At 41.0% G+C, this 25,038-nt stretch overlaps 1 protein-coding gene across 1 annotated transcript in view; it reads left to right on the forward strand.

Moving 5' to 3' along the window:
- The first annotated feature begins 395 nt into the window (after positions 1-395).
- The window catches only part of LOC140726607 (ETS-related transcription factor Elf-1-like), a 168,435-nt gene continuing 143,792 nt past the window's right edge, over positions 396-25,038 (forward strand). The window contains exon 1 of the mRNA XM_073043199.1: positions 396-514. The gene's annotated coding sequence lies outside the window, so the exon portion shown is untranslated. The remainder of the gene's footprint in view (positions 515-25,038) is intronic.

Raw genomic sequence — 25,038 nt, forward strand, 5'->3', positions numbered from 1 at the left:
TGGCCCATGGAAACAAAACAGAACCTAGGCAATCTTTCCTGATCTACTTCTGCCCCAGATCACAGAAATGACAAGGTTGCAGATGCCTCTGCCAGTGGTTTCTTCACAGCGCAAGGACACTGGAATTTCAGTAGCTGGTTTATTTTCTTCATCAGTTGATTCTTCTTAGTGAAGTGACATAATCTCGTAAGTGTACATACATCAGCAGATTGCCAGTGGCAACAATCTGCCATGTTTGCTTATTTTATTGCACTAACTCTTTCTGTTCTGTTCCACTGTTCGCTGTTCAACAAATTCAGTTGTTCACCTACATAATTTGCATGCGTGCAACCTGATGCAGTCATTGGCCTACACAATATGGGTGTGACACTCCCAGCAACACTCTGGTATATATTATGAATCAGAATCAACAGAACTTCCTCAATCTTCAGAAGCCATATTTTACTGCAAGAAAACTCAACCTTTCCCATGGATTTTTTTGAACTACAGTCTAGAAGATAACTTAGACAGTAAAGTAAGTAGTGTTGCATCAAATTATCTGATCAAAAAGTGTGTAATTGCTGATTGTAACTTTTCACCTGGTGATACTGGACAGAGAAGGTGGGTTAATGCAGCATCTTGATTTTTAAATATACACTCTATGGTCACGTGTTTTTCTGTTCAATATCGAGGATGAATCTGAGATGTTACTTATAGGATTTCATCTGTTTTGATTGGCAACGTACAAGCTGTGAACTGAAGTGACAAATGACAGTAAAGCCGGTCTCTGATGTAAGCAAACAGTCCTTGGTGGTAACTGAAATATTCATTAAGTAGGCCCACTCAAGTACATAATCAGCAAAATCAATAGAGAATTAATTAGTATTACAGCATAAATAGAGAAGCTTTCAGCTGCATGTCAAGAAACCCCTTACATTTCAAATAATTGTAGGAGTGATTAGACTTGAAAGTAAAGGGAGTGGCAGTAAAAGACTTGCTAAACTATTTTCCATTAATCACTCTAAGTGATACAGGTTCCTCTCGGCAGCTTGAATCGCATTCGAATGTCTCTAGCTTAAGAAGAATAATTAATCCTTATGCTATTTGTGCTCTTTGCTTAGTTCTGTTCAATTATCCGTACGACATGGATCTGACCCCATAGGTGCCTCTGTGTGGTCATTCCATTAACACAATCATGTGCATTCTTTTTTCACCGGATTCTCTAAGATTATGAAACAGTTTTTTAAAACAGCACAGCATTCAGTGTGTGGACCCTTGCACAGAAATATGATCCACTTTGTGTAAACTGTTTATTTAGAGCCTGTTCCTGGAGCAAAGTGCAGTCACCTGACCAAACAGTCCTCCATCTCACCGTCGAGCGAACAGGAGCAGGCCAGTCTTTCCCACAAACCCAACACCAGCTAGTTATATCAGGTAGAAATGTCAAATACTGGTGCTTTAAGGTGAGAAGGACGACTTCAGCAGCAAGAGTTTTACTCAGTGCCAGGAACACGTTGCCAGGGGAAGACATGAAAGCAATGTTTTAAGAGCAGATGTACAGGCCAGCAGTGCAGGCAGATGGGATTAGTTTTGATTGGCACTATGGTTGGCACGGCAACATGGGCTGAAGGGCCTGTTCTTGTGCTGTAATCTGTTCCGTGATCTTTGTACTTAATCCTAATCTGCCCAATTTGTGTCTGTGCCCTTTTACACAAAAAAATACCAGTGTGTATGTTTTTTTAATTAATTAAGTTCGTATGTCAAGAGACAGATTTCCATCAGCCATCATGCAACAAAACACTGGCCCATCTTCCATATTAATTCCTTCAATCTCCTCAATTACTTTATTAATCCATTAAACTCAAAAGGGAATATATCCAGTCCTTAACTTCGAGAATTGACATTTATTTTGAATGAATGTTTCAGAATCAACATGTCAACAGTATGAAATTACTTACACTATGAATTTCCAACAAAGGTTCAAGTTTTCATTTATTTTTCCTGCTAAAACACCATAAAAGTCAGTAGCTATGCCCTAGTGTCATCTCAAACTCCTCCAGCTACACTGGACTTACAAACTCCTCCAGTTACACTGGACTTACAAACTCCTCCAGTTACGCTCCACTTACAAACTCCTCCAGTTACACTGCACTTACAAACTCCTCCAGTTACATTGCACTTACAAACTCCTCCAGTTACATTGCATTTACAAACTCCTCCAGTTACATTGCACTTACAAACTCCTCCAGTTACACTGCACTTACAAACTCCTCCAGTTACATTGCACTTACAAACTCCTCCAGTTACACTGCACTTACAAACCCCTCCAGTTACACTGCACTTACAAACTCCTCCAGTTACATTGCACTTACAAACTCCTCCAGTTACACTGGACTTACAAACTCCTCCACTGGACTTACAAACTCCTCCAGTTAAACTGGACTTACAAACTCCTCCAGTTACACTGCACTTACAAACTCCTCCAGTTACACTGGACTTACAAACTCCTCCAGTTACACTGCACTTACAAACTCCTCCAGTTACACTGCACTTACAAACTCCTCCAGTTACATTGCACTTACAAACTCCTCCAGTTACACTGCACTTACAAACTCCTCCCGTTACACTGGACTTACAAACTCCTCCAGTTAAACTGGACTTACAAACTCCTCCAGTTACACTGGACTTACAAACTCCTCCAGTTACACTGCACTTACAAACTCCTCCAGTTACACTGGACTTACAAACTCCTCCAGTTACACTGCACTTACAAACTCCTCCAGTTACACTGCACTTACAAACTCCTCCAGTTACATTGCACTTACAAACTCCTCCAGTTACACTGCACTTACAAACTCCTCCCGTTACACTGGACTTACAAACTCCTCCAGTTACACTGGATATACAAACTCCTCCAGTTACACTGGACTTACAAACTCCTCCAGTTACACTGGATTTACAAACACCTCCAGTTACGATACACTTACAAACTCCTCCAGTTACACTGGATTTACAAACTCCAACAGTTAAGCTACACTTACAAATTCCTCCAATTACACTGGACTTAAAAACTCCTCCAGTTACGCTACACTTACAAACTCCTCCAGTTACACTGGACTTACAAACTCCTCCAGTTACACTGCACTTACAAACTCCTCCCGTTACACTGGACTTACAAACTCCTCCAGTTACACTGGATATACAAACTCCTCCAGTTACACTGGACTTACAAACTCCTCCAGTTACACTGGACTTACAAACTCCTCCAGTTACATTGCACTTACAAACTCCTCCAGTTACACTGGACTTACAAACTCCTCCAGTTACACTGGACTTACAAACTCCTCCAGTTACACTGCACTTACAAACTCCTCCAGTTACATTGCACTTACAAACTCCTCCAGTTACACTGGACTTACAAACTCCTCCAGTTACCCTGGACTTACAAACTCCTCCAGTTACGCTGCACTTACAAACTCCTCCAGTTACACTGGACTTACAAACTCCTCCAGTTACACTGGATTTACAAACTCCTCCAGTTACGCTACACTTACAAACTCCTCCAGTTACACTGGACTTACAAACTCCTCCAGTTACACTGCACTTACAAACTCCTCCAGTTACACTGGACTTACAAACTCCTCCAGTTATGCTACACTTACAATCTCCTCCAGTTAAACTGCACTTACAAACTCCTCCAGTTACACTGAACTTACAAACTCCTCCAGTTACGCTACACTTACAAACTCCTCCAGTTAAACTGGACTTACAAACTCCTCCAGTTACATTGCACTTACAAACTCCTCCAGTTACACTGCACTTACAATCTCCTCCGGTTACACTGGACTTACAAACTCCTCCAGTTAAACTGGACTTACAAACTCCTCCAGTTACACTGCACTTACAAACTCCTCCAGTTATACTGGGCTTACAAACTCCTCCAGTTACACTGCACTTACAAACTCCTCCAGTTACACTGGACTTAAAAACTCCTCCAGTTAAACTGGACTTACAAACTCCTCCAGTTACACTGCACTTACAAACTCCTCCAGTTACATTGCACTTACAAACTCCTCCAGTTACACTGGACTTACAAACTCCTCCAGTTACACTGCACTTACAAACTCCTCCAGTTACACTGCACTTACAAACTCCTCCAGTTACATTGCACTTACAAACTCCTCCAGTTACACTGCACTTACAAACTCCTCCAGTTACACTGGACTTACAAACTCCTCCAGTTAAACTGGACTTACAAACTCCTCCTGTTACACTGGACTTACAAACTCCTCCAGTTACGCTCCACTTACAAACTCCTCCAGTTACACTGGATTTACAAACTCCTCCAGTTACACTGCACTTACAAACTCCTCCAGTTACACTGGACTTACATACTCCTCCAGTTACACTGCACTTACAAACTCCTCCAGTTACATTGCACTTACAAACTCCTCCAGTTACACTGGACTTACAAACTCTTCCAGTTACCCTGGACTTACAAACTCCTCCAGTTACGCTGCACTTACAAACTCCTCCAGTTACACTGGACTTACAAACTCCTCCAGTTACACTGGATTTACAAGCTCCTCCAGTTACGCTACACTTACAAACTCCTCCAGTTACACTGGACTTACAAACTCCTCCAGTTACACTGCACTTACAAACTCCTCCAGTTACCCTGGACTTACAAACTCCTCCAGTTACGCTACACTTACAAACTCCTCCAGTTAAACTGGACTTACAAACTCCTCCAGTTACACTGCACTTACAAACTCCTCCAGTTACACTGGACTTACAAACTCCTCCAGTTACGCTACACTTACAATCTCCTCCAGGTAAACTGCACTTACAAACTCCTCCAGTTACACTGAACTTACAAACTCCTCCAGTTACGCTACACTTACAAACTCCTCCAGTTAAACTGGACTTACAAACTCCTCCAGTTACATTGCACTTACAAACTCCTCCAGTTACACTGCACTTACAAACTCCTCCAGTTACACTGGACTTACAAACTCCTCCAGTTAAACTGGACTTACAAACTCCTCCAGTTACACTGCACTTACAAACTCCTCCAGTTACACTGGACTTACAAACTCCTCCAGTTACGCTACTCTTACAAACTCCTCCAGTTACCCTGCACTTACAAACTCCTCCAGTTACACTGGACTTACAAACTCCTCCAGTTAAACTGCACTTACAAACTCCTCCAGTTACACTGGACTTACAAACTCCTCCAGTTACGCTACACTTACAAACTCCTCCAGTTACACTGGACTTAAAAACTCCTCCAGTTAAACTGGACTTACAAACTCCTCCAGTTACACTGCACTTACAAACTCCTCCAGTTACATTGCACTTACAAACTCCTCCAGTTACACTGGACTTACAAACTCCTCCAGTTACACTGCACTTACAAACTCCTCCAGTTACACTGCACTTACAAACTCCTCCAGTTACATTGCACTTACAAACTCCTCCAGTTACACTGCACTTACAAACTCCTCCAGTTACACTGGACTTACAAACTCCTCCAGTTAAACTGGACTTACAAACTCCTCCTGTTACACTGGACTTACAAACTCCTCCAGTTACGCTCCACTTACAAACTCCTCCAGTTACACTGGATTTACAAACTCCTCCAGTTACACTGCACTTACAAACTCCTCCAGTTACACTGGACTTACATACTCCTCCAGTTACACTGCACTTACAAACTCCTCCAGTTACATTGCACTTACAAACTCCTCCAGTTACACTGGACTTACAAACTCTTCCAGTTACCCTGGACTTACAAACTCCTCCAGTTACGCTGCACTTACAAACTCCTCCAGTTACACTGGACTTACAAACTCCTCCAGTTACACTGGATTTACAAGCTCCTCCAGTTACGCTACACTTACAAACTCCTCCAGTTACACTGGACTTACAAACTCCTCCAGTTACACTGCACTTACAAACTCCTCCAGTTACCCTGGACTTACAAACTCCTCCAGTTACGCTACACTTACAAACTCCTCCAGTTAAACTGGACTTACAAACTCCTCCAGTTACACTGCACTTACAAACTCCTCCAGTTACACTGGACTTACAAACTCCTCCAGTTACGCTACACTTACAATCTCCTCCAGGTAAACTGCACTTACAAACTCCTCCAGTTACACTGAACTTACAAACTCCTCCAGTTACGCTACACTTACAAACTCCTCCAGTTAAACTGGACTTACAAACTCCTCCAGTTACATTGCACTTACAAACTCCTCCAGTTACACTGCACTTACAAACTCCTCCAGTTACACTGGACTTACAAACTCCTCCAGTTAAACTGGACTTACAAACTCCTCCAGTTACACTGCACTTACAAACTCCTCCAGTTACACTGGACTTACAAACTCCTCCAGTTACGCTACTCTTACAAACTCCTCCAGTTACCCTGCACTTACAAACTCCTCCAGTTACACTGGACTTACAAACTCCTCCAGTTAAACTGCACTTACAAACTCCTCCAGTTACACTGGACTTACAAACTCCTCCAGTTACGCTACACTTACAAACTCCTCCAGTTAAACTGCACTTACAAACTCCTCCAGTTACACTGAACTTACAAACTCCTCCAGTTACGCTACACTTACAAACTCCTCCAGTTAAACTGGACTTACAAACTCCTCCAGTTACATTGCACTTACAAACTCCTCCAGTTACACTGCACTTACAAACTCCTCCAGTTACACTGGACTTACAAACTCCTCCAGTTACAATGCACTTACAAACTCCTCCAGTTACCCTGGACTTTCAAACTCCTCCAGTTACGCTACACTTACAAACTCCTCCAGTTAAACTGGACTTACAAACTCCTCCAGTTACACTGCACTTACAAACTCCTCCAGTTACACTGGACTTACAAACTCCTCCAGTTACACTACACTTACAAACTCCTCCAGTTAAACTGCACTTACAAACTCCTCCAGTTACACTGAACTTACAAACTCCTCCAGTTACGCTACACTTACAAACTCCTCCAGTTAAACTGGACTTACAAACTCCTCCAGTTACATTGCACTTACAAATACCTCCAGTTACACTGCACTTACAAACTCCTCCAGTTACACTGGACTTACAAACTCCTCCAGTTACCCTGGACTTACAAACTCCTCCAGTTACACTGCACTTACAAACTCCTCCAGTTACACTGGACTTACAAACTCCTCCAGTTACCCTGGACTTACAAACTCCTCCAGTTACGCTACACTTACAAACTCCTCCAGTTAAACTGCACTTACAAACTCCTCCAGTTACACTGAACTTACAAACTCCTCCAGTTACACTGCACTTACAAACTCCTCCAGTTACACTGGACTTACAAACTCCTCCAGTTACACTGGACTTACAAACTCCTCCAGTTACCCTGGACTTACAAACTCCTCCAGTTACGCTACACTTACAAACTCCTCCAGTTAAACTGGACTTACAAACTCCTCCAGTTACACTGCACTTACAAACTCCTCCAGTTACACTGGACTTACAAACTCCTCCAGTTACGCTACACTTACAAACTCCTCCAGTTAAACTGCACTTACAAACTCCTCCAGTTACACTGAACTTACAAACTCCTCCAGTTACGCTACACTTACAAACTCCTCCAGTTAAACTGGACTTACAAACTCCTCTAGTTACATTGCACTTACACCTCCTCCAGTTACACTGCACTTACAAACTCCTCCAGTTACACTGGACTTACAAACTGCTCCAGTTACCCTGGACTTACAAACTCCTCCAGTTACGCTACACTTACAAACTCCTCCAGTTAAACTGCACTTACAAACCCCTCCAGTTACACTGAACTTACAAACTCCTCCAGTTACGCTACACTTACAAACTCCTCCAGTTAAACTGCACTTACAAACTCCTCCAGTTACATTGCACTTACAAACTCCTCCAGTTACACTGGACTTACAAACTGCTCCAGTTACCCTGGACTTACAAACTCCTCCAGTTACGCTACACTTACAAACTCCTCCAGTTAAACTGCACTTACAAACTCCTCCAGTTACACTGAACTTACAAACTCCTCCAGTTACGCTACACTTACAAACTCCTCCAGTTAAACTGCACTTACAAACTCCTCCAGTTACATTGCACTTACAAACTCCTCCAGTTACACTGGACTTACAAACTCCTCCAGTTACGCTACACTTACAAACTCCTCCAGTTACACTGCACTTACAAACTCCTCCAGTTACACTGCACTTTCCAACTCTATGATTTTAAATCCCTTAGGATAACAATTCAGATTACTTACTTTTTAAAAGTAAGTAATTTTCCCTCCTACCGATCCTACTGATATGAAATTTCATCTAATTAAGGAGGAAGAAAATATAGCCCTTTGCAAAGAAACTATTCGACATCAGGGAATATCTGGAATGTGAAGAAGGCCCTGGATAATGTGGCCTAAGGAAATGAACCACCAATTGCTGACTGTGCTCCTTTGATTCTTGTCTTTTTCATGACTGGCCTCTTCCAAAACTCTAAGACAAATAAGAGACTGGCAAAAGCTCAATGCATTTACATGCAGCACCAGCAAAATGGCAACACATTCAAATCATCTTAGCCTATTACGTGTTCTATGCGTTAACATAATCAGTAGGTTTAAAAGTATAACTCTAATAATAACACTGATTATTTAGAAATCCCAGTGGTTCAGTATCTGCCCCTAATTGCTGAAGTCTCTAAAAATTCACCAGGGCATCAGTCCCCATGGTCCTTGAAACTCAGCAGCTTTCCAGGAATGTATATCGTACAACAGCACTCGTTCATTCATTTGTTACGTACCATGTCCGATGACGTGGCCGATCATGGTCTTTCCACGACCATGATTGTTCTTGACAATGTACAACAGAATAACATCTAAAAACAAGATAATAGTTACTGCATCCCAAAAAAAATCCTTAGGGACTGAATTAATGGAGTTTTTTTCATATAGTACTGCTTAGGTATTTCTTACATTGGATTAACTTAATGGTTAATTTGTAATTCTTAGTTGGTTTATTTTTGTCACATGTGCTGAGATATTGTGAAAAAACTTTTGTTTGCATTCTATTCAGACAGATCATTCCATACACAAGTATATCTTCAATTTGCAAATTCCTTTTACGTTTTAAATCACATTCCTGCATGAAAAGATGCAATACACGAGGCAAGTATGAGGCTACCTAATATCAAACCTAACATATCACTAATATATACAGCATCTATGGAAAGGAATAAACAGTCGATGTTTTGTGCCAAGAACATAGAACAATACAGCACAGTACAGGCCCTTTGGCCCATAATGTTGTGCCGACCCTTAAACCCAGCCTCCCATATAACCCTCCACCTTAAATTCCTCCATATACCTGTCCAGTAGTCTCTTAAATTTCACTAGTGTATCTGCCTCCACCACTGACTCAGGCAGTGCATTCCACGCACCAACCACTCTCTGAGTGAAAAACCTTCCTCTAATATCCCCCTTGAACTTTCCACCCCTTACTGTAAAGCCATGACCTCTTGTATTGAGCAGTGGTGCTCTGGGGAAGAGGCACTGGCTGTCCACACTATCTATTCCTCTTAATATCTTGTATACCTCTATCATGTCTCCTCTCATCCTCCTTCTCTCCAGAGAGTAAAGTCCTAGCTCCCTTAATCTCTGATCCAAAGTTCTCTAGGATCACAAAACTTTGCCATGCTAGTGCTATATGTTTTCTGGATGGTAAACACTGCAGATCTGATAGGCTGTAGGCTGGCTGTCTAGCACAGAAATAATTAGGATGGCAGATGGTTGATACAGCTAATTTGTCTGGATGTTCCCAATCCTCTTTAATGCTGCTGGAAACGCACTAATCTAGTTAAGTTTTTTGCTATCCATCACACTCCTGTTGACACCTCATGGAAAAGCATCACTCAGCGTAGAACACAGCCTCTAATTTGCTGCTAGTATCGAAGTATTCATGTGATTGGTTCCTTTCAATATTAACCCTCAGAATGATGATGGTGGGGTGAGTGATCGCAGCAATGGCATTTAAAGATTATACTCTTCCTGAATATAGTCATTAGCTGGTACATTACTGGCAAAAATGTAACTTGCTGCTAACCTGCCAAAGCTTGATCTCATTCACATTTTGAAAACACAAGGGTGTACAGTACTTAGCTATCCAAGAAGTTACAGATAAAGGCAAATGCTGCACAATGTTCTGCCAATACCTGACTATAGAATGCAAGGGAATCCATTAATAAAATAGCTGAAGATGGTTGGCCCTAAAACACTGTCCAGATGAATCCTGCAGCAATGGATGAGATGATGAGATCAGAGATCTTTAGGGAGCAATTATCTGGATGAGGTAATTGCTCCTGAGTAATTGCAATGATTTTCCTTCATGCTCTGCTTGATGAGTTAGTTGAGGACCTTCCACTGACTTCAATACTCCTGAGGCTTTGTTGTGACGAAGAGAGTCAAGTGTTCTTTAAAGATTGTAAAGATTAGCTTGTCACATGCATATCAAAACATACAGGGAAGTGCGTCATTTGCGTCAGTGGCCAAGACAGCCCAAGTATGTGCTGGGGGTAGCCCACAAGTCTCACCGTGCTTCTGGTGCCAAGGAGCATGACCACAACTTACTAATTCATTAGTCATTGGAATGTGGGAGAAAATTGGAGCATTCAGAGGAAACCCATACAGTCACAGGGAAAACGTTCAAACTCCTTATAGACAGCAATTGATAGACTAACTGTTTCACTACAGTGTCACCCACAGTGATTCGAGTTGGAAACACTAATCTGGAAATTTCACAAGGCATCCCTTGGAGTAATTTTTCCCAGTATGCCTAACATGATTTTAGTCCTGTCTAGTTGTGCACAAATAATGTAATTTCTCCAAAGAATGATTGTTCAGGAGCCTTATGGGGAAATTGGATCATGCTGCCCCAGGAACTCCTGATATAATGCACTTCTGGGACAGGCAGAAGTTCTGGGTTTTGGATGTGGGACTTCCAGGAGACACCTAGCCTCCCTGATGGCCACATCTGCACCAGGTGCATCGAGATGAAGCTCCTTAGAAACCGTGTCAGAGAACTGGAGATGCAGCTCACTGACCCTCTGCTTGTTCAGGAAAGTGGGGAGGCGATAGGCAGGACCTACAGGGAGGTAGTCACCCCAAGGCTTACAGGAGACAGATAAATACGTGACTGTCAGGAGAGGGAAGGAAGAACATCAGATAGTGGGGAACACCTCTGTGGCCATTCCCCTCAACAGTAAGTACTCCATTTTGAGTACTGTTGAGGGAGGCGACCTACCTGGGGGATGCAACTATGGTCATACCTCTGGCACTGAGTCTCGCCCTGTGCAGCAGAAGGGCAGGAAACTGAAGAGGCAGCAGTAATAGGGGACTCTGTAGTTAGGGGGACAGATAGGTGATTCTGTGGACAGGAAAAGCAAATATGGATGGTAGTTTGCCTCCTAGGTGCCAGGGTCTGCAATGTTTTTGAATGCGTCCACTTGGATTTGCTTGGATTTTCAGGCATTTGATTAAGTGCCACACATTAGGCTGCTTAACAAGATAAAATCCTATGGTGTTACAGAAGATAATCTGGCATGGATAGAGGAATGGCTGACAGGCATGAGATAGTGAATAAAGGGGCTTTTTCTGGTTGGCTGCCCGTGACTAGTGGTGTTCCTCAGGGGTCAGTGTTGGGACCGCTACTTTTCACATTGTTTGTCAATGATTTAGATGGTGGAACTTATAGCTTTGTGGAAAAGTTTGCGGATGATAAGAAGATAAGTGGAGTGGTAGGTAGTGCTGAGGAAGCAATGCAATTGCAGCAGGACTTAGACAAATTGGGAGAATGGGCAGAAAAGTGCCAGATGGAATACAGTGTGGGGAAATGTATGATAATGCATTTTGGTAAAAGGAACAATAGTGCACATCATAATCTAAATGGGAAGAAGGTTCAAACATCAGAGGTGCAAAAGGACTTGGGAGTCCTCGTGCAAGACTCCCAGAAGGTTAATTCACAGGTTGAGTCTTTGGTAAAGGTGGCAAATGTAATGTTGACATTTATTTCAAGGGCAATAGAATATAAAAGCAAGAAGATAATACTGACCCTTTATAAGACACTAGTCAGGCCGTACTTAGAGTATTGTCAACAGTTTTGGGCCCCTTATCTCAGAAAGGATGTATTATCATTGGAGAGAGTCCAGAGGAGGTTCACAAGGATAATTCCAGGAATGAAGGGGTTAACATATGAGGAGTGTTTGGCAGCTTTGGGCCTGTACACACTGGAATTTAGAAGATCTCATTGAAACCTTCCAAATGTTGAAAGGACTAGATAAGGTGGATGTGGAGAGGATGTTCTCCTCTGATGGGGGCATCTGGAATTGGAGAGCACAGACTCAAAACTGAGGAGTGACCTTTTGGAACAGAAGTAAGAAGGAGTTTTTTCGCCCAAGAGTGGTGAATCTGTGGAATGTTCTGCCACAGACTGCGGTGGAGGCCAAGTCTGTGGGTATATTTAAAGTGGAAGTTGATCGATTCCTGATTGGTTGGGGCATCAAAGGATATGTTTAGAAGGTATATGGGGTGAATGGGATCCAGGATCAGCCATGATATAATGATGGAGCAGACTCAATGGGCTGAATGGCCCAATTCTGCTCCTATGTCTTATGTGTAAGCAACTTTAACCTCTTAGTGGTGACTGGACTCCTAGAAGGTTAGTCCCAAACTCACATTTTGATCCATCAGTCTGTTCCTACTCCTTCTCATAACGTGGCACTGACACACAACTTTGTCTCGGCAGTCTTTCTGTTTTCCAAAACCCAGATGGCCCCAGTTTCAAAACTCCACTGCAACTTACCAATGGATCTCCAGGCACAACTCAACCAAAGCCACAATGACCTCCTCCACTAACTCTTCTTCTGCTTGAAAGGCCACCTCGTTAGGCCGGCATCATTGCCCATCCCAGCTACTTCTATGATCACAGCCTGAACCTTCCTGAAACTGATTGCGGTCACCCTCCTGCACATCCCCCCATTGCTCCTGACATCAGTTCCTCTTGCAGCCCAGACGCTAATCGAACCTGAAAAGCCAGCACAGAAACAGGCCCATCTAGGCTATGCCAAGCTATTAATCTGCTTATTCCCATTAACCTACAGCCAGACCACAGCCCTCTATGCCCCTCCCTTCCATGTACCCATCTACATTTCTCTTAAATATTGAAATTGAACCCATGTCCACCACTTCCACTGGCAGCTCATTTCACATACTCAACACCCTCTGAGTGAAGAACTTCTTCTTCATCTGACTTTTAATGGTGGTTGGCAGTCCACCTTAAAGGTGTGTTACTGAATCCAACTTGACCGGAGTGTGTTGTAGAGAGTTGGGAAATAAAATCCCTACTTGTTCTTTATCAAATGAAAACTAGATTACCCTAAGTTAGCCTGATTGATTGTAAATAATGAAAGACAATAGTGCAAATTAAATTAAAGTCACTTCCATAAGTTCAAGTTTTTAAATGAAAACTATCAATTCCCAAAGATAGGAGTGAGGCTTGCATTTAATTTATTTTCAACCTTATACGCTTCACACTGTAGTAGAATGTGTTTGACTGTTTCATAATGATGACAAAACCTACACACCCCAGAGTGATGTTTTCCAACAAGATATAAGGAATAATTAAGCATAATATGCGCAAAGTCTCCACCCATCTCCGTTTTTCCGGGTTCTGAAGCAATTCAGAACAATTAATTGCTTAAACTGCAATTATATTAAAACAAATGATTTGATAAATGAAATTCAGGTCACCTGAAAGCATACAGCAGAAAAGACAGGTGTTAGTATTTCTGAAGACATTGCCCTTTTAACAAACGCAATCCCGAGCATTTTGGCCGCCAGCCCCACTTAAAACAGGATATTCAAATGCACGTGACCTTTGCACCGAGCGTCTTTCGCCAATGTGCTATACAATGAGGAAACAAAAGTGATTTATCATGGAGTTTGTTTTTGAAAGCAGCTCTGGCACTTCAGTGAAAAGCTTCTGAAGTTCTAAGAGGAGATAATATTGCATGATTTAGTTTCCTAACCTGCAAGGAGGGATAATGCAACTTATATGAGCGGCAGTAGTGTATTAACCCTATAGGTGGTGCAAAGTACTACAGTCAAAAAGAGTGCAGTTGTTTTTCCTTCACTGTTTGATATCAAGGGGAGGAGGAAGAGTGTTGTACTAAATATGTAGACTTGCAAGTAGCAGGCAACTTACTTTTAGGTGTAAAGTACTTTATACTAAAGTTAAAAACATATGGTTATGCATAGGATGTGTATGATTCTCCACATTTCAACAGCTGTATTTTAAATCCACTTTAAATACTTATTCAGTTTAATATTTTGGGTAAAAGGCACTTTCGTATTGCTTTCCTGTTACAACAAAAGAATTTCAGAGCAGAGTGGAAAGTAACATCCCTTTGTCGTCACAGCAGCTTTTGAGCAACTGTAGCATCAGGGAGCCTAAATACAACTGAAATCTAGGAGAAAGATATCAGCTGAGGGTAAACGTCATAGCCGTCTGAGGCACATCCTTCCTTTCTCAACACTGAGGTTTTATACGTCTACATAAGTTTGCATCTATTTTAATATAGTAAAAACTTTCCAGTTTGCTTCATAAGAGGATGTCAGTAAAATAAACTAACAATTTATGGTTAGGCCAGGTCTCCGAAAGTAAGTTAGTCTTTTGGAGTTATAAAGGGGAAGACATATGTGGAGAGGATAAGGAAGGGAATTCTGGGAAACAAAGGGTACAGCTGTAGCAAAGCCATGAATACCTCAGAATGCCAGTGAGTGCAGTTATCAGAGTATTGTCACACTGTGTGAAGAAGGTTGAAAAGTATTATTTTATATCTTTCCAAGATGGGAGCCGATGAAGAGTCATTATGCACCAGGGTGGTGAACTTATAATTGCATGACTAATAATGTATGAGGAATGTTAGTCTTCTGATTGGATTTCAATTGCCTGATTTCCAACTGCATCATTTGTTTGTCAACCCTGATCTAGCCTTGTTTCAAACATGGACAAACAGCCTTGATTTCAAAGGTAAAGGGAGCACATCTTTCCTTGACATCATGGCACCTTTTAACTGAATTGGGCATCAAGGGACACAATGTCCATGCAGTTTGGACAGCAGGCAGCTCAGAGCCATATTGCTAAGATCCTTTGCTGGCAACAGCAGCAAGAAATGTAACATGCAGCAAATTCTACTCCTCTGTTACTTGGACATTGACTTACTGATTGCAAATAGATTAGTATTGATATTTCTACTAAAATGCCAACCAGATGTTTCTGAAATTATGAGGTTAATTTCCTGTGTGATAGATATTCACTTTCCTGGACCCGAGAGGCTTATTGTCAGCCTCGGCTTTCTGCTGTAGAACCTTCCCAAAGAGTCAGAGCTGTTTGTGACAAAGTTAAACATTTAACATATATTCTTTGCTCAACTTCTTTATGCAATTTTTCTTCAGTTCTTAATTTAAATTGCAAGCAGAAATCTGTTTGAAGTTAAAAGGACACTGGGGCTGGCTGCTAAGAGATGTGGTATATGAAGTAAAGTGACCATGACCACCTTGTCTGCATTAGCTAAACAATGACAGTGGGGCTCAGTTAATCGGTCTACATTAAATCAGACAACTACAGCTAAATTACTTGCACCATTGTCCTCAGACCATCTATGTAAATTACTTTATCCCTGCAAAGGTATCATGCACATAATGTCATTTAGTAGCAAAACATTATAAGTATTAGAAAGCATTGGGGACTGTTAGGAATGACAAGCAGAATGACAGAAAGATGGAGTGACAGAAAGAAGAACGAGAATTCATTACTCAACCTTTGGTTTCTGCAACGGTTGACTTGTTCAGCTGCAACTCATTGACATATTGTTTTAGTTTGTAAGAATTGTACCTGTGTTTTGAAATCCTTTATAGTCTGTAAATCTTTTGTAATTCAGATATCTTTTATAAATCAGAAATCCTCTGAATGTTAAATTCATGTTAAAAACTATTTCTCTAAATGTAAACTGTCATCCATCACCCAGACTCTGAGTATTTGCAGCTAGAACTCACAGCAGAGACTAGACAGGGAAGTAAGCTTGTCCTTGGAGTAGATGGATAACCTCCCTAAAATGAGGTTACCCGTAGATATCTATATTGAATAGGGCTTAAAATCTTCTTTTGAACTTAAGGCTTTGCAGACAAGGAACCCAATACCATCACACTTGATTGGTCTTTAGCTTGAAGTGACTCCCTCAGGTTAAGAGTAAAGTTTCTTAATTTTGTACATTAATTGGGGCATCATATTTAGAGTTATTTAATAGAGGCTCCACCTGATCTCCCATGTTGATACAAATAGTATTATTAGGAGGATTGGTTGAGGAAATAGCCTTGGTGGCCTGGCCGATATTTATCCCAAATTTAAGTTACTACAGTAGGTTATCTTGTCATTTGTGAAAACTTTGTTCAAAACTGGCTGATTTTTTCCCTACATTACAACAGCACTGTATTTCAAAAATATGTCATTGATTGTGAGGTTCTGTAGCATGTACTGGAGTACTGCAAGATGCAAACTGGAATATTTAACTATTCTGTAAGCTCTGTAATTGGAATCCTACATTCTCACATTTCAGGGACAGAATCAGGATAACATCACTGACTTGTATGCCATTAAATGTAATGTATTGCAGTATCCATACGGTTCAGAAAATTACTATAAGTTCCAAAAGAAATAAATAATGCAAGGAAAAAGAAATAATGAAATAGTGTTCAAGGATTCTGAAATCTGATGGTGGATGGGAAGAAGTTGTTCCTAAATCAGCGTGTGTAGGTCTCCAGGGTCCTATACCTCCTTCTGGATGGCAACACCTAGACAGTGAGGAAGACATCTTCTTGAGGCACCAGCACTGGATGATGTCCTCAATGGTGGAGAAGTTTGAGCCCGTGATGGAGCTGGATGAGTCCACGAACCTCTGCGGCCTTTTGCGACACTGTACTGAGATAAACTCACCGGTTATGCTTACTTACTGCCCGTTACACTGCTGGCATTTAGGACAGCAATGAATATCCTCCATGTCTGTCTGTGTAGAAGTATTGTTCATTGCTGTTTCTGTCACAATAGTTTTTTGACCAATCAGTGTTGTTTACCCTGAGCTGAGCCCCTGAACCTGGAGGACTGATGAATCACTCTTAGTCTGGCCTCTACCCTTTGACCTGTTAGGCATGAGTGACCCTACCAAGAGCTAAAGAACAAGGTCCTGACTCCAGTCAACATAGCTCTCCGGGTCATTGAGGCATGTAAGCCTCCAAACCTTACGACAAGGTTGAGGTCCTCTTGGAGGCACTTTCCATAGACTCATCCAATTTCCAACAGCCATTGGCTGCACTAAGAGGCAAGCTTTTTTACAATGAGGGTGGTGTGTGTGTGGATCTTGCTGTCACAAAACCTGGTAGGTACAGCTGGAAGGTTTGAAAGAAATTTAGAAAGGTACATGGATTCAGAGAGACAAGGGCCTCAGATTTACTATGCTGATTTAAAATTCAAGGGAAGGGTGATCAAGTCAAATTTACAAAGATTTGAAGTACATTTATTATCGAAGTATGTCTGCAGTATACAACCCTGAGATACGTCTTCCCCACAAACAACCACAAAACAAAGAAAAACCATGGAACCTATTCAAAGAAAAACATCATCCACCCCTGCCCCCACTCCACGCACAGAAAATAAACAAATCACACAAATGGCAAAAAAAAAGAGTGAAAAACACAACAATTGAAAGGGTCCAGGCATATTCAGTTCAGCTCAGATTTGTTATCAGCAGGCCACCCCAGTTCAAAATTGCCCAAAATAGCAACAAAAAAAGGACCGGCCAGAAATCAGAAACACGTTAAACGTGAATTACAGAGTCCAATCCACAAAACCCAGTCTGGCACCATCCTCCGATAGCGTTGAAAGAGAGACAGACCATTCAAATGCAGGAAACTTGTCTGCGATTGGCCCGTGTCACTCCGAATCCAGCTACATTTATAAATGTCTTGTAACCCTCCTATGTTAAACACTGGCATTATTTTGATCCAGAGAAACTATTTCTCCTAGTAGTAGGTAGGCCATTCAGAAATTACATCTAAAAGCAGTTTTATGTAGTGATACAATATAAATCTGGGATTAAATTCTTAACAGACTATGGATAATGTGGTATTATCAAGACAGTGTAAAAGAGATTTTGGTGGTAATGCCATCAGGAAATATGAATCAAACACACGAATTGTACATTGAGGACTAGGTGAAAAATTAACTGACCAAATCGTGGAAACTGGAGAATGTTCCTGCTTAGAAAGAGGAGTCCTGTTCTTATTATCCCTCATGATCTCAGAATCAAGTAATTTTATAGCCATGGTTTTAACAAAATGACAAATGGATTAAGGCTCCCTGCATTTAAAAGAAAGTTAAGATATACCAAAAAAATCAATGATTAGGTTTCAGGTTTGAGCAATATTATTCATTCCTAAATATTAATATAGCTTCAAATCTTCTATGTGATGAGCAATTGCTTATAATCAGCACATTTTCCTCCTCCATTATTGATCAATTGGCTGGCTTACAAAAACAGTTATACAAAATGTATTATATTAATAATAGCAATGAAAAATGCATGAAAATAAAGAGTAATAACTTCCAGATATGCAGGGTATTTTTAGTAATCTGAGATTGTTACAATGCTATCTTGGCAGCCAAAGAAGTCCTGTAGCAGCACAGTTACATCTGATAAAGTCAGCAGTAAATTTGTGTACAGTAATCTCCCACTAATATCAATGAGTTAACAACCAAAATATTCTCTTCAGTGATATTGATTGAGGAGTAAAGTCTGAAGATAATTCACCTGCAACTTTTCTAAATATAGTGCATTCTGGTTAATTGGGACACATTGGGATCTGTACATTTTGGCCCAGTTAAGCAACTGCTCCAATTAGCTGAAGCTTCATGGAAATAGTTAAAAACATATTAAAAAAAACAAACTGAGTAACAAGTAACATATTTAAATGAAATACGAAAAATTAGAACACTACCAATACTGTTGCAGTACTATAAAACTGAGTATTAGTTCCTAATACTAATCAATGGAGGAATTCATCCACATCATGTTGTTTTCACTGTAAATACCCAAAATCAGCATGGACTCCTTGTGCAGATAATGGTCTGCCTTCATATAATGCTATTGACGATTGCATCCTCCATGTCCTCATTTTCATTGTAACATTTAAAATGATTGTTGATACCTTCAAATTCTTAGTAGTTCCTAACTTATTGAAGTAGTGAAATAATTTCATTTTCACTTCTGGCCGTTTCTGATATTTCCAATCTTGAATGTTTGAAACCGCAGTGAGCAAAACAGTTCTGAATAGTTTAATTGTTTATTTCTTGCCAACTATCAGTGCCAAAAATTGTTGCTTTTTGAACACAAACACACGCATCTGACTCGATTTAAAAACGCAAACAAGAGAAAATCTGCAAATGCTGGAAATTAAAGTAATATACACAAAAGGGTCTTGGCCCAAAACATTGACTGCTTACACTTTTCCATAGATACTGCCTGACCTGTTGAGTTCCTCCAGCATTTTGTGTGTATTACTATTTAAAAAAATCTTTGCTCAAAGTATGATTCTGTGTCTATGCAAGTGCACACAACTGACGCTATTTAGAAGGTGTTCGGCAGCGGTCTTCTGCCTAATTAACTGGCATGGTGTCCCAGATAAACAAAGGGAATCCCAGCTATTTTCTTGATGAGTTTTTGTTCTTTAAGAGTTGTCCCAAATAAGTGGTTGCCATGATTAACCGAATCTAGTGCAATGCCATGGGATCTTTGACGTCTACCTGGGAGGGCAGAGGAGGCCTTATTCTAATGCTAAAATAAGAAACGAAATCAGCAAAATGTTGGCACTTCTTAGCACTGCAAGCATTGTATCTATTGAAATATGATAGCCATATTAATATTGGAAATATGTATTTAATTGTCACTCCCAAATACCTCCCAAATAAATGAAGTTATGCTGTGATTTCATTCCAGAAATGATGAAAAATGAGCAAATTCTTGCCTTCATAAAAGAAATATCACCCAAATACCCCTCCTTTTGATAATTCAATCTATGTTCTAATAGAAATAATGGATTTTATCTGTGCTCCTCAGTCATGAATTAGCACACACAGCTATGCTTCTTTTCAAATAATTTGCCCTTTTTCAGTTGATGGGCAGGACACAGAGCCATTAATGCTATCACACATATTCATTGGAGCACAGTGTGTTTGTAGCACAATATTGGAATCTGTTTCAGCGGTACAGTTGTTTGTTTCTACTAGTTATAAATCCTTTCTGCAAAACAAAAGATTAAAAATGATGCCTTCTTTAATCTCATTTTAATGGTGTTTTTATAACTGGAAAGAGATTTCACACAAATAAAAACACTTTTTCATATGTTTTCCAGATCCCAATAGCTCTTGTATTTTCAGTAAACTCAGTGGAGAAGCACTGAATCCACAGACGTCATACACTGAGCTCCTTAGCTTTAATTGTATAGGACACGCTGATCATTCAGGTGTGTATAGTGAGGGAAGGAACAGCTCCCGTGACCTATTCACCGATTGTTGTTTCTAGTTGCCTTGGTTATGGTTCACAATGGAATCCAGAAGAAAAGTAATGTTTCACAAAAGGCACCCAAGTATATCTCCAACTGCTGAACAGATACATGAGATATGCAAATGCAAAGGCCCATTTGACAAAGCTATGGCCGAATAAAGTTGTGAAGTACTTTTATGTAAAGATGGTTGATATTAGACAATGGTTGCTGATACATAAGTCAGCATGATCTATAAGCTTATATGATCAAATATCTATACTTATTTTGTGTGGAGAATCCAGAATCTGTTAGAACAGCTTTTGAAATGCAGCACAAGTGTAGTTAGCGGTCTAACTGACAGGAAGTAGAAGCAGAGAGTGATAAGCATGTCTTCTCATAACATTTACACTCTGCAATAAAGGTTCTATATTTAGCTGTTGTTGGTAGCTGCTATAGTGGTTTTAATTTTCAGTAACAGCATTCACCCTATTTAAAGGTACAGCACTCTGCCATCAATTCCTGTTGTTGCAGCTACTTCCTGGCTAATGAGCTGCCATTATAACCACAGGCTCTCATTTATACTCCAAAATATATTATCAACTGCTATGTGAAAACAGATCATGTTGTTTTAATTGTATCAATACAGTTTTTCTCTGATAATTTGTCTATCTGTATATTCTTTACTATTGTAATATGGCTTTTATTGACATACAATAAATACTAGCTGTCTACCAGAAGACTTCCCCTGGGAGAACTAACACTTATTTATTAATTGCTATTGAATTCTCAGGAAATCACATGGCATCTTTGCATCAGGTTTGCAGTTTTGATGTGTTTTACATTAGTACTAATAGTAGTATTCAATATTGGAAAAGACAAGTTTCCCAAATGTTTCAGTTCAAGTTCTTGATTCCAGAATTATTTTACGTCCCATTTAAATCCACTTCCTGACCTAGATACTTCCATTCAACCAAAGCATGAGTATACTGCATAAGGAAAGCAATGAGACCTACACAAAAACTCAAAAATATCAGAGCAAAAGTAGTCCACATTGTCCCTCAAGCATCTCTCATCCCAGAAATTAGCACTGTTAGTTGCCTTTGGACTGCCTCCAATGCTACAATATTAATTTTTATGTACAGGGAGAAACACTTTGCACAGTACTCCAGGTATGGCCTCACTAGCGCCCTCACAGTAGTAACAAAAGCCTTCTTAAACTCAAACCCCTTCACAATAAAGGCCCGTTACTTTTCTTTTGTCTTCTTATCTAACAAATCACCAATAGTCTAAAACTTACAGAATTTTATCAAAATGCCTGTGGCCCCATAAATCCAGCAAATGGGAGGTACATCTGGCCCCACTTATTTCAAACAAATATGTTTAATCATAAAACTTGTAATAAATAATACAAATCATTCTCAATTTCCCATGTCCTTCCATTCTCACCATTGATTCGTGTTTCAAATGAACACAACAATTGCCATTCCACAGGTCTCTGGCTGAAGAAATGTCTCTCATCTCACCACAAATGGCCTCTCACTTATTTTGAAACTGCACTCCTGATCTGGGATTACCCAGTAGCGGTAACCTCCTTCCTGCATTTAGTTCTTTAACTATCTTGTTTATGTTAAAACACAAAACATAAAAACAGTACAGCACAGTATAACCCTTTGACCCAGAATGCTGTGCCAACCTCTTAATGTACTTCGAGATCAATTTAACCCTCTCTCCTACATATTTTTCTCTCATCCGTATGAGTAAGAGTCTCTTAAATATCCTAAAGAAAGCCTTTGAACACATTAGCCTCCGTAAATCAATGTATTGAGTACAGAAGATGGGATACTTGGTTGAAGTTGTATAAGATGTTGATGAGACCTAATCTGGAGTATTGGTGATCCTCACAGCTACCTGGACTCCACCTCTTCCCACTCTGTTACTTGTAAAAATGCCATTCCCTTCTCTGCCTCATCTGCTCTCAGGATGAGGCTTTTCATTCTAGAACTAATGAGATGCCTTCTTCAAAGAAAGGACTTCCCTTCCTGCTCTATCAATGCTGCCCTCACCCGCATCTCTTCCATTTTGCGCACATCTGCTCTCACCCCATCCACTTGCTGCCCCACCAGGGTTCCTCCTGTCCTCACGTACCACCCCGCTAGCCTCCTCGTCCAGTACATAATCCTCCGTAACTTCCACCATCTCCAATAGGATCCCACCACCAAGCACATCTTCTCCACCCCCCCCCCCCCCCACCTTCTGCTTCCTGCAGGAATCGCTCCCTACGCTCCTTGTCCATTCATCCCTCCACAATGATCTCCTCCTGGCACTCATCCTTGCAAGCAGAACAAGTGCCACACCTGCCCCTACACCACCGCCCTCACTACCATTCAGGGCGCCAAACAATCCTTTCAGTTTCTCCTATCACTCAACTTCTTACTCTGACTTCTCGTCTCTTTTTCCAGTCCTGCTGAAGGGTCTCGGCCCAAAACGTCGACTGTACTCTTTTCCGTAGATGCTGCCTGGCCTGCTGAGTTCCGCCAGCATTTTGTGTGTATTACTTTGATTTCCAACATCTGCAGATTTTGTCTTTTTTGAAGTATTGTATCCAGTTTTGGTCATCTACCTACAAAAAAGAAGTACAAAAGGTTGAAAGAGTACAGAAAAAATTTATAGTAATGTTGCCAGGTCTGGAGGACTTGAGTTATAAGCAAACATTGAATAGGTTAGAAGTATTTTTTAGAATGTAGTAGATTGAGAGGAAATTTGTTAGCTGTATACAAAATTCTGGGTAAGTGCAAGCAGACTTTTTCCACTGAGGTTGGGTGGGATGACAACCAGAGGTCATGGGTTAAGGGTGAAAGCTGAGAAGTTTAAGGGGAAAATGAGGGCAACTTTTTCACTCAGGGCCATGAGAGTGTGGAATGAGCTGCCAGCACAAGTGGTGCATGTGAGCTCAATTTCAATGTTTAAGCAAAGTTTGGACGGGTACATGGACGATAGGGGTGTGGAGGGCTGTGATCCCAGTGCAGGTTGATGGGAGTAAGCATTTAAATGGTTTTGGCATGGACTAGATGGGTCAAAGGGCCTGATTCTGTGCTGCCTTTCTCTATCCACCTCTACCACCACCCCCAACAATGTGTCCATGCACTTGCCTTCCTCTCTCTGTAAAAGAATCTACATCTGACTTATCCCTACACAATCACCTTAAAAGTATACCTTCTGGTATAAGACATTGCCGCTCTGGGGGATAAAAATCACTGGTTAACTCCACAATCTATGCCTCTTATCATCTTATATGCCTCTCATCCTCTTTCACTCCAAAGAGAAAAGCCATAGCTTGTTCCACCTATCCTCATGAAACATGTTCTCTAATCTCCAGTGCACTCTCTCTAGAGCTTCCACATCTGTCCTATAATGAGGCATCCATAACTGAGCACAACACTGCAAGCGTAGTCTCCCTTGATTGCGATGAGATCACCACTCATTTTCTAAACAATACTGTCTCAATCTACCCAATATTTCATCATATGGCAAATCTGTCATCCTGGAACCACTCTGGTGAAATTTCTCTGCACTCTCTCTTTTGCAAGTGTATCAGTCCTTCAGTAATGAGACCAAAACTCTACCTGTTACCTAATGTGGTAAAGATTATGTCAAATGCAAACCAAAAGAACAGCACCACATATTCAAAAGACAAGAGTTTCTACAGATGCTGGCCTCCTCTACTGCCACAATGAGGCCACTCTCAGGTTGGAGGATCAACACCTCAAATCCGACCTGCGTTGCCCTCAGCCTGTAGACATGAACATTGATTTCTTCGCCCCCCCCCCCCACCCCACCTTTTCCTATTCCCCTTTCTGGCTCCCCTCTCACCCCTTCTTGCCACTCCTTCTTCTCTTGTGCTCTCCTATCAGATTCCCTCTTCTTCCTCAGCCCTTTACCTTTTCTACCTATCATCTCCCAGCTTCTCACATCATCCCCTCCCCCAACCCACCTTACCTCCCCCATCACCTGACTTCACTTATCACCTGTCAGTTTGTGCTCCATCACCTGCCCCATCTTCTTGTTCTGGCTTCTTCCCATTTATTTTCCAATGCTGACGAAGTGTCTCGGCTTGAAATGCCAACTGTGTATTCCTCTCCATAGATGCTGCCTGGCCTGCTCAGTTCCTCCAACAGTTTGTGTGAGTTGCCCCATTTAACCCTAGCCTAATCACAATTTACAATAACCAATTCACCTACAAACTGGTACCTCTCTGGACTGTGGGAGGAAACCAGAGCACCCAGAAGAAACCCACATCGTTGCAGGGACAACATTTGAACTCCTTACAGGTAGAGCCGGGAGTTGCACCCGTGTTACCTGGACTATAAAGTGTTGTGCTAACCACT

Source organism: Hemitrygon akajei, chromosome 4, assembly GCF_048418815.1.
Source record: "Hemitrygon akajei chromosome 4, sHemAka1.3, whole genome shotgun sequence".
Lineage (NCBI taxonomy): Eukaryota > Metazoa > Chordata > Chondrichthyes > Myliobatiformes > Dasyatidae > Hemitrygon > Hemitrygon akajei.